Raw genomic sequence first — 11,528 nt, forward strand, 5'->3', positions numbered from 1 at the left:
TGGACCCTGATGTTTCTTGATAAATGTGGAGATTCTGACATTTAAGAATGCTGTATTAGCAGGGTTGATATCTGTTTCAGTGGCAATTTATAGTTTACCATTCTCTGAGAGACACTGGTTAGATTCCTTCTTTCCATACATTGCATCTGAAATTATATGTTCCAGAATAAACATATAACATAACTTAAAAGAGTATTTGTGAACATTCTTATAAGCATTTTTATATTCTTATAAAGGTTGTTTTCCAGAGCTATAAGATAAAGATTAACATGTTTCTTTAGAACACACACAGAGGAAAGAAAAAAAACTTTTAGACAGGAGACCATGGTAACACATAAGCTCATGTGTCAGTGAGCCTATCCACAAATCTTTTCTCTTTATCAAGATCTAACTAGACCTGACACTAAGTTAGTTCTGTCCAGGCGACACATTGTCTAGTGGGTAATACATATCTGACTATGCTATCATTAGCATAAAATCTTCAATGACTCCCATCACTTGTGGGATAAAGCTTGAAGTCCATTGTAGACCATACAAGATTTCATCTTCTGCTGTCCTTGCTTCATATTTTATGCTTTTTTTTTGGGATTAATCCTTAAATGAGGATATTTTTCCATTGATTTTTAGGGAAAGTAGAAGAGAGAGGGAAAGACAGAGAGAAACATCAATGTGAGAGAAACACATTGATTGGTTGCCTCCTGTACATGCCCTGACCAGGACCTAGGCCAGGTAGGAGCCTGCAACCAAGGTATGTACCCTTGAAAGGACATGAACCCAGGTCCCTTTGGTCCACAGCCAGTGCTCTATCCACTGAGCAAACCGGCTGGGGCCATATTTTATGCTTCAGTGGCAACACACTACTTCTGGGTCTTTACACACATCACACTGTTTATTTCCTCCTTTTCTTGGTTTATGCTCTTCCCTCTGGAATATATTATCTCACTTTCTTCTGACTATTCATATGAAAGCTGAGTTCAAGTCTCACTTCTTTTAACAAGCCCTTTAAGATAATGCCACTGCCCTGTCCTTCCCACCTCTTTCAGGCCTTCTGATCTCAACTATTTGTGTGAGGTGCCCCTCTGAGTTCCCATTGGACTCAATACAGATCACTGTAAAACATTTTACTTATTTATTTGTCTGTCTTCTCTAATAGACTCCACGTTTCTCGAAAGCAGAGGCTCTTTATTTCTTATTAAGTAGCTCAATTTGTCTAGCGCAGTGGTTGGCAAACTGTGGCTCGCGAGCCACATGTATCTGAAACAAGTATACAAGACGAGTGTGGATGGGAGAATTGGAAGGGGTCGACCTCAGCGAACGTACCTCAATCAGATTGAGGACGTTTTTAGCAAAAGCCAGCTTAGGAGTACCCTAATTAAGTTAATAACAATGTACCTACCTATATAGTTTAAGTTTAAAAAATTTGGCTCTCAAAAGAAATTTCAATCGTTGTACTGTTAATATTTGGCTCTGTTGACTAATGAGTTTGCCAACCACTGGTCTAGTGCAATATTTGGTAGATAGCAGCTAAAATAAATAGTAACTTTTACTTAATTGAAATGATATTTCAATCAAAAGAAAGCAATCAAAAGAAAGCAATCTTAAGAAGGCCAACAGAAATTGTTATGACAGAACACATATTATGAAATTTAGCAAAAATGTTAACTTGTCTGGTTTAATTTCTGTCCACGTGGGTTTACCATCAAATTGGCAAACAAGCAGTGCAAAGAAAGTAAAAAATAAGGAATCAGATGAATGAATTATTCTCATTTACCTCCTCAGGTTTTTGATGCCTCGATATTGTCTCAGTTCTTCAAGGAATTGTACTCAAAGTTCACAGGTGAGGCTGGAGAGCTGGGCTCCTTGCCTTTGATAGCAGGAGGCTGAGGAAGCAGCCATCAGCACACAGGGGCTTATCTACAAATGGCATTTTTTGTTTTGCCACAGAAACACACTCTTAGGTTCTATTTGTCAATTTGTCATCAGGACAGTAGCAGGCCTGGCCAAAGCTCAACCATCAACATATCTTTCAAATGTGGGCAGAATGTAGCCTCAGTATGTCATCAAATTACAGACCAAATAATAACTGAAAAGAAGTCATTATATCTAAAGTTTTCTGCTACAGGGATCATGCCTAAACCGGCAGTTGGACGTCTCCCAGTGGTGGTGGTGGGGGGGGTGTCCCAGATTGGAGAGGGTGCAGACCTGGCTGAGGGACACCCCCTCCCGCCCAAGCACAAATTTTGTGTGTGTGTGTGTGTGTGTATATATATATATATATATATATATATATATATATATATATATATATAAAATTTACCAGGATCATGTTCCAGTTACAAAAATGTAGAATTAAAATCAACTTCTGATTACAGCAACTAAGAGAATGTTAATAAGAAAATAAAAACCCCAAGAAAATAATAACAGTTCTGGTTGTAATTCAAAGAATTTATTTGGATACTTTGTTAATAAAATCCATAGAAATATGAAGGAAGGCTTATAGATGAGATATTCCACATGGCCTGAGAGAGGGAACATTTTGAATGTTAGGAAACAGTCTTGTGCATTTGTCTTTTCTTCCCCCCCAAAAGATGTGTGTGTATGTAGGAAAAGGTGATGACTTCTGGTTAAAAAATCTGTGCTTTTTGAACTTATAAATCATTCCTTTTGGGATACTTAAAATACACTGGAATGCATATTGTAGATGATGCAGAATGATTCATGCTGTCTCATTGGAATTATATAGGCTTTTCCTGTTTTTAGGCACTTAGTTCCGGTCGAGTCAGACCATTAGTAATTCTATTTTGGACTTCTGGCAGGTTAGCAAGATTGAACAAAGTTAGCTGGAGAACTAGACTAGAGGATATCATGTGTATTTAAAAATCTATGTCATGGTATGCAGGAGTTTTAAATCTTTTCTCTGCCATCCTATCAATTTTATTTCCTGTTCTTTCCCAAAGACTACTCTCTGTTCTACTAACCTTATTCTTATTGCCCCCACCCCTCCTACTGTCCTGAGAACTTGTTGTGCTCATTGCTACCTGTGTTTCTTTGCTCATGCTCTTTCCCTATAACTGTGTTGTTCTTCCCTTCCTGTTTTACATATTTATTGCCTGGGAATTCTTCAGGTTGCAGCTCATTTACCACCTCCTCTACCAATCTTCTTCAAGTTCTCAAACATATTTATTTCTCTCTTCTTTAACTATTTAACAATTATCTATTTTGTTTATTTTACCTGTAACTTCTATAGTGATGATTATTAACTGTTTCAGGTATATGTGTTGGTCTTATCAAATCTTCATAGTAACTTCCATCCTTGAGATTCTAATTCTAGGTGGTCTCCTTAACCAAATAGAGAGCTCTATAGAGGGAGAGGTTCATTTATTTTGGACCCCCATATAATGTCTAGAACAAAACAAAGGACATATATGCCTAACAAGTATAGTATGAGTTGCTGAAAGAATTGAAACTGAAATCTTAAAAATCGAATGACATCTACTTTCATGAAGAAGACATAGATAGGTGTTCAGAATGAAATAATTTGTACTCAATTTATAAAATTGGCATTGATACCTATTTTTTTGCTAATCTACTTATACTGTATGCCCATAAACTAAGAAAATTACTATTTAAATAGATTCACAAATTGAATTCTCATCAGCAGCTTCTATGGAGGCTAAATTCTAAAGCCTACAGCATTAAATCATAGAACCATAAAACCAAAGATCTTAGACTAGTTATCACTCCTATATTTGATTTTGCTTCTCTTCTGAAGCAAATTTATTTGGGAAAGGATAAAAAAATCATAAGGACACAAAGGTCATCGAAGATGAAACAGGACAACTATTAATTTCTGCCATTGGAAACTGACATGTTTTAGGGTCACAGTAAATGGGCTTATTGGTTCCTTCCCTGAATCATATCCTTTGATGAGCCCACTGCTCCTATGGGGCTGAGATTTCTTGTTAGAGAAAGATAGCCAGCACATTAGTACAGGCTTAATGCTTAGATGTTATCTTTTATTATGTCCTCTCTGTCCTTCCCATGGACTTTCTCTAAGAGGGTCTCAGTGCAGACATCTGAGTAGCTGGACAAATGCACTATCAGTGGCCAGCTTTTTTTTTTTTAATTTTGTTTTATTTCTTAAAGTATTACAAAGAGTATTACACATGTCTCCTCCCCCCCCTCCCCCCGCCCCTGCAGCTTTGTTATTTTCAGGGTTTATTATAAAGGAATACATTACTTTGCATTGTTCCCCATCTTTCCAGCTCTACTTATAGTTTTCTTTGTTTTTGCTCTTTGGGGATTGTATGCCCCAAATAAATCTTCAGAGCTTCATGTTGCCTCAGGCTGTTTTTCCAGGGAACTTTGGCAAGAAATATAATAATGACTATATGCTTGTCCTTTCTGGGAGACTGTAAACTCCTTGAAAGCAGGAACCATGTAATACTTTTTGTTAGGTCTGCCTTAGTACCTGATGTAAAATAGGTTAAAGTCCATGCTCACCTAACAAATGTCTACATGAAAATATAGGGAATCATAGAATAAAAATGTTGATTGTAAAGTGGGTACACTCAAATATTACTATTAAATAAGCCTTTAATTTTATTGGCTAATATTTAAAAATCATCTCTTTTTTTATAAGAAATATATGTGCTATTTGAATCATGGAGAAAGAAAGAAAAATAATTTTTTTTTAAAAAAATATTTTTATCAATTTCAGAGAGGGAGGGAGAAGAAGAGATAGAAACATCAAGATGAGAGAGAATCATTGATTAGCTGCCTCTTGCATGCCCCCTACTGGGGATCGAGCCTGCAACTCAGGCATGTGCCCTTGACCATAATTGAACCCAGGACCCTTCAGTCTGCAGGCCAATGCTCTATCCACTGAGCCAAACTGGCTAGGGCGAAAAATAAAGTTTTACTAAACAGATAATTCAAAGCTCCAGTGGTATTTTTGCCATCGTGCTGTTGTCCCTAGTGAGACAAAAATAAACCCTAAAAATTTCAAAATCTGTGCAATATATTTAAATATCTTATGATTTGGCGGTCTCTTAAAGGTAAAGGGTAAATAAATATCAAGTAGTAAGCATCTAAGAGCTTTGACAGGAAATAAAGTCAGAAAGTCCATTATGTTTACAAAAAAGCTTAAATAAGCCTAAATAAAGCCATACTGGGATGAAAGCCAATCTCAGCACCTCCTGTTGCATTTGCAATAAACCACAGATGCCAAACATTCATCTCATTTAACTTATTCCAACTCTAAAGTTGAACAGAGTACTTTAAGTAGTTTCCAAATTGGATTAATGATAGTGAAGTCCTGCAGTTACAGACAAGAGGATGGTGGGAAGATTGCAAACCCTGAGTAATTTATGATGGTGAATATATCTTGATTAGGAACGCTTTATGTCTGGGGCTGTAAGGCCTGAGCCCTTTGTGACTGCATTCGAGATTAGGCACAGAGTAAAAAACAAGCATGCTCTAAGAATTTACATCTCCAATCTGAACATTAAGTTTACCCTCTTAATTTTATTTCCAGCTTTGCTTCAAAGTATTTAGAATGCGTATGGAAGTTTTTAAATTTTAGTATCTCAAGTTTAAGCATTTCAGGAAGTCTGAGGTTTTTTGTTTGTTTGTTTGTTTGTTTTTTAAAGGAAGTTAGAGAAGTCCAGATGAGAAATAGGAAGAATGAAATTTTGATTGAGCCAGAAGCTTCGCATGTATCATCTCACTGAATTTTGATAGCAATCACTCTTCCTATGGCATACCTGAGGATCCGTGGCTTAGTCAGTTTTACTTTGAGGGCCACTCGGTCATTGAGTGGTAGAGCTAGACTATAACCCCAGGTCAGTTGATGCCAGAGCCCCTGTCCTATTGGCTACATCAGGCTGTCTGTTTATCACTAACTGTTGGCAGAATTTAAGTTCTTAGTGTTTCTTATTAAATGCCCCACTCTTATCCATGGGGCAGCTATCAACTTGCCAGCCCTTTACTCTCTACCATTGGGTCTTGGTTTTAAAATGAACTGGACTGTTTTGGAGGATTGGCCCAAAAGAGTGAGAAGTAGAGCTTGGATACTGATATATTCAGGGTTCTTGAGAGAAGTAGAACAAAATGAACCATCACAGATACTGTAGTCTCTGCCATCACTGGATGTTGTGTAGTAAATCATCACTTTGATCCTGAGTTAGTAATAAAGATAAGGTTGATAATTGAAGTCATCCTTTAAAATTCTGTGTCTTTTTACCTTTGGTTCTACGTTTGGTACCCATATTCATGTGATTTTTATTTTGATACAGTATAATGTAAGGAATCATAGGCCAAAAACTCAATGAAAAATCCACAGAGATATTTTGCTTGGAAAATCTACTCAGTTATTCTGCTTTTTGAATGCTTGTTTTATAAATGTATTGCTATCAAAATATTTTCTACCAATGGCATGTCCAGTCACCACTGAGATGCAAAGTGCTTTGTTTTCTAAGATGGGAGATGTCTTCTGTATAGGAAATGGTCTATATCTTATAGAATCTCACAAGCAAACAAACACTGAGGTGCTATTATTTAGTGTGTGTGTGTGTTTGTGAGTGTGTGTAAATGTGTTGATATTGAGTCTAAAATCAAGGTATTATTTTTCCCCTCTTATTTAAATATACATTTAAAAATTATTATTTCTTCCTTTAGAAACTACAAATAACATCATGTAGAAATTTTACTTCAGTTTTCTGAGCTCATAGGTCACATTGCCTTTTTTTTTTTTTTTTTTTTTTTTACTAGAATCTCTACCTGGCTCAGTAACCAAGGCAACAAATCCCTGGTTAATGATTCACTAGAAATTCACTGTGGAGGTGGCTTATTAGTTTTTCCCCCCAAGAGCTGGAATAAAAAGCTTGCTTCTGATTCTTTTCATCTATTTCTTCTTTCTCTCTTACTTGCAATTCAGACAACCTAAAGTAAATTTAATTAAAATCAATAGACAAAAATATCCCATAGTTTTGGGGACTCAAAGTATTTGTATATGTCAATATTAATAAGTTTAAGAATATTTTATGACTTTTTTCAGTTTGCATTTTTTGATATGCAGATAAAAATAAAAAATAATTTAAAAATGGGCGGGAGCAGGGTGGTTGGGGTCAATGGGGGGAAAAGGAACATCTGTAAAAGCTAAACTAAAAAAAGCCTTGGTGCTGCTTCAAAATATTCCACAGCAATACAGTTTTAATGGATGAATAAATCCAAATCTATTTCTGGAAAAATATTTTCTATCAAAATATTTAAAGGGAAGCAAGAGGGAGAAGAAATGATATAATGACATTTCATGTGTTTCTCAAGTGTTTACAAAGGAGAAAAAGGCAGTAACACTAGTGAACATAGTTACCTGTCTTGAAAGTGCTAAAAGGAATAGACCATTTAAGGAAGGCATCTAGGAACAGGAAAAACATTAACTACAGACTATTACCATATTCCCCTCGCCACAGGGAGCTTTTAGTGCCATGTTAAAAAGGGCAAACATCTGTAATACTCTCAACAAGAAAATACATTTTTAAAAAGGCTAAAAAAATAACTGAAATCATGAGTCAAGAACTGTTAACTCAAGGAAATATTTTAGAAACCTCATTAAGAATCTGAGAAAAAAACCAAGATGGCGACATAGGTTAACGCCGGAGATCGATGCCTCAAACAACCACTTCAGAGATATAACTAAAGGACAGAACGGACATCACCCAGAACCACGGGAAGGCTGGCTGAGTGGAAATTCTACAACTAGGAGGAAAGAGAATATCATACCCAGACTCAGAGGAGGCGCAGTGCTGAAGTGAAATACTCAGGTGCGGAGTGTGCGCGCGGAGCGGGCTGGCGGCGGAGGGCGCGGTTGTTGTTTTCAATCGGGAGGGAGTTTCAGACTCTGAGCTCCAGATCCGGGCGAGTCTCTGGGGACCGAGACTCAAACGGGAGAAACCGGACTGTCTGGCTTCGGTCGGAACTCGAAGGCAGCTTTCTCTCCGAGGGTTGCAGCCATTGCTGGGGCTCTGAGAGGCAGAGCCCCTGGGGAAGGAACTGAGAGTCGCCATAACTGCTTGTTCCGCCCGCCCTGTAGATCCCCGGGGACCCGCCCCGCCCAAGCCCTGCGCAGCGCCATTTGCCGGATAGCCTCAGGCAAACGCTAGATTAGCACCGCCCTAGAGATCCAGCACAGAAGCCCTCCCACTACAGACACAGCAGACTATCATAGCCAGTTAGCCTGGAGGTCAAATCACCCCGGTATTGCCGACATCAATCAAGGCTTAAAGGCAACAAGACTGCGGACAAAGACCACTAGGGGGTGCACCAAGAAAGCATAAAAAATGCGGAGACAAAGAAACAGGACAAAACTGTCAATGGAGGATATTGAGTTCAGAACCACACTTTTAAGGTCTCTTAAGAACTGTCTAGAAGCTGCCGATAAACTTAGTAAGGCCCTCGAAAAGACTGGTGAGACCGCCGATAAATGTAGTGAGATCCTCAAGAAATCTAATGAGACCCTCGATGTTGTGATAAAGAACCAACTAGAAATTAAGCATACACTGACTGAAATAAAGAATATTATACAGACACCCAACAGCAGACCAGAGGAGCGCAAGAATCAAGTCAAAGATTCGAAATGCGAAGAAGCAAAAAACACCCAACTGGAAAAGCAAAATGAAAAAAGAATCCGAAAATATGAAGATAGTGTAAGGAGCCTCTGGGACAGCTTCAAGCGCACCAACATCAGAATTATAGGGGTGCCAGAGGATGAGAGAGAGCAAGATATTGAAAACCTATTTAAAGAAATAATGACAGAAAACTTCCCCCACCTGGTGAAAGAAATAGACCTACAGGTCCAGGAAGCGCAGAGAACCCCAAACAAAAGGAATCCAAAGAGGACCACACCAAGACACATCATAATTAAAATGCCAAGAGCAAAAGACAAAGAGAGAATCTTAAAAGCAGCAAGAGAAAGAAACCCAGTTACCTACAAGGGAATACCCATACGACTGTCAGCTGATTTCTCAACAGAAACTTTGCAGGCCAGAAGGGAATGGCAAGAAATATTCAAAGTGATGAATACCAAGAACCTACAACCAAGATTACTTTATCCAGCAAAGCTATCATTCAGAACGGAAGGTCAGATAAAGAGCTTCACAGATAAGGAAAAGCTAAAGGAGTTCATCACCACCAAACCAGTATTATATGAAATGCTGAAAGGTATCCTTTAAGAAGAGGAAGAAGAAAAAAAAAGGTAAAGATACAAATTATGAACAACAAATATGCATCTATCAACAAGTGAATCTAAGAATCAAGTGAATAAATAATCTGGTGATCATAATAGAATCAGGGACATAGAAAGGGAATGGACTGACTATTCTTGGGGGGTAAAGGGGTGTGGGAGATGCGGGAAGAGACTGGACAAAAATCGTGCACCTATGGAAGAGGACAGTGGGTGGGGAGTGAGGGCGGAGGGTGGGGCGGGAGATGGGAGGAGGGGAGTTATGGGGGGGAAAAAAAGAGGAACAAATGTAATAATCTGAACAATAAAGATTTAATTAAAATAAAAAAAAAAAAAAAGAATCTGAGACAACTGACACAAAAATTAGGCTTTATAAATTAATGGAAGGTATTTATCACTTGTGTTACAATTGTTCATATATTAAAAAACTGATAATAAAAAACTCATGAGAGCTTTAGAAGAGTTCACTAACGGACAGAGGAAGTCTAAATACATGATTAGTATGTCAGTTATTTTTATGTTTTACAAATTTGGAAATCGTTTCAGGAAGAACAAATAATTTCATGTGATAGTTTTGTAGAATGTGTTTGCCATTAGGAAACATCATGGGAGTATAACACCGACTCCCACAAAGGATTACTATTTCGACTAAACTTATCACTCTGCCTTCCCTCTTGGCCTGCAAGCTTTGGGTTGAAGCTGCCTATACCCCAGGGCTCTAGAACTGGAGCCCTGACCTGAGCTACGTCAGTCAACACTACCAATTTGGTCAATTTCAACCAAAAAGACTCAATCCAAACTGTGATGAATATGGGAACCTGAAGTTGCAGGAACTACTGAAGGAAGCCTGAGAATGGAGCCAACTCATAGGAAGCACAGAAAAGAGGTGATATCATCTGAATCCTGAATAAAGTCATACCTGAAGTCACTACTTAGTGTGGATTTTTCATTTAAATGAATTGTAAACACAGTTTTGTATACTTCAATTTGAGATTTCCCCCCATTACTTCCAACTAAAGATTTTTAACACAAGCAGAACTCTTTAACCTATCCACAGGTGTAGAACCTCCAAAAGCCTGTATCTTAGGAAAAAAAGAGTAATAGCAAAACAAACAAACAAACAAACAAACAAACAAAGAACTATTAGGAGCTATGCTCTGCTGTTCTGATTTAGTAAATGCACAAAGGATTACACAGGAGGAAGGAGAAAATGAACAGTATCAAGTAAAGTAGCAGGCCAATCTTGTTGATGCTAAATAGCAGAATCTGCTTTATTCCTGATGATACTGAAGGGGGGATATTTGGACTGGAAGACCCGGTGTTCCCCTGGGCAGGATGGACCCCAGGCTCTCTGCAGAGTCGAAGAATGAATCCACAAACAGAAGGTGGTATAGAAAAAGTGGAAATTTTATTGAAGAAGTACAGACTCCCACGTGGGGAGGGGGAAAGGGTCCCACCAAGTCTCTGTTTCCACGGTTTATAAAGGCTGTAGATCTTTTTGCCTTGATATCCCCTCTGATTGGTCACTATTCCTTTAGGCTGATTACTATAGTAATTTCTGAGCTCAGAGGTTCCCTCCTCCTTATTGTTTTCCTATCCCCTTTGGGCTTTCTTCTTCTCCCTCTGAATGAGGGGCTTCTTTCCCTTTATTTTGTAAATATAGACTTTCTGCTGTTTCCAGCTTCCTCATTCTATGGAAATGTACCCTTCCCCCCTTTTCAGCTTTCCTATTCTATGGAAATATACGTTCTGCTGCTCTGCACATACCTGTGCTTCTTCCATGGTCCCCTTAATTTCTAAAATTTCCTAAACCTATCTTTTTCATCCTTAAAAATTCCTGTTTCAATACTGTAATTAAGTATTTCTGTCAATAAAAATCATGTGCAGAACTGAAAAGAATAGAGGTGATGGAAATATAGTGTACAAAGTAGCATTTTTTTTGTCAGAAAAGTAAATTTATTGTGTCTATTATATTCATTTATCTGCAATATTATATTTTGCTTCATTGATGTAAAATTTCTTTCTTTTTAAATTTATGGTACAATTTAAAAATGTCCTTTTTCTTGAATGGGCTCTATTTCCTTCGACATCCTTTATCTCTCTTTGTCTGTCTCATAAAGCTAAGAATCGTATTTCCAATGTCTATTGGTTCCTGTGAATTAATATTTCAGTGTGGTCTACTATGAAGATGATTGCATGCATAGGGCATGCTGACCATGGACTTAACAGGCTGAGCTTATTTGGTTGTTTTATTGATGATACACTCAAATATCAGTATCTTTAGTTT

The sequence above is a fragment of the Myotis myotis genome, unplaced genomic scaffold (assembly GCF_014108235.1).
Source record: "Myotis myotis isolate mMyoMyo1 unplaced genomic scaffold, mMyoMyo1.p scaffold_m19_p_9, whole genome shotgun sequence".
Taxonomy (NCBI): domain Eukaryota; kingdom Metazoa; phylum Chordata; class Mammalia; order Chiroptera; family Vespertilionidae; genus Myotis; species Myotis myotis.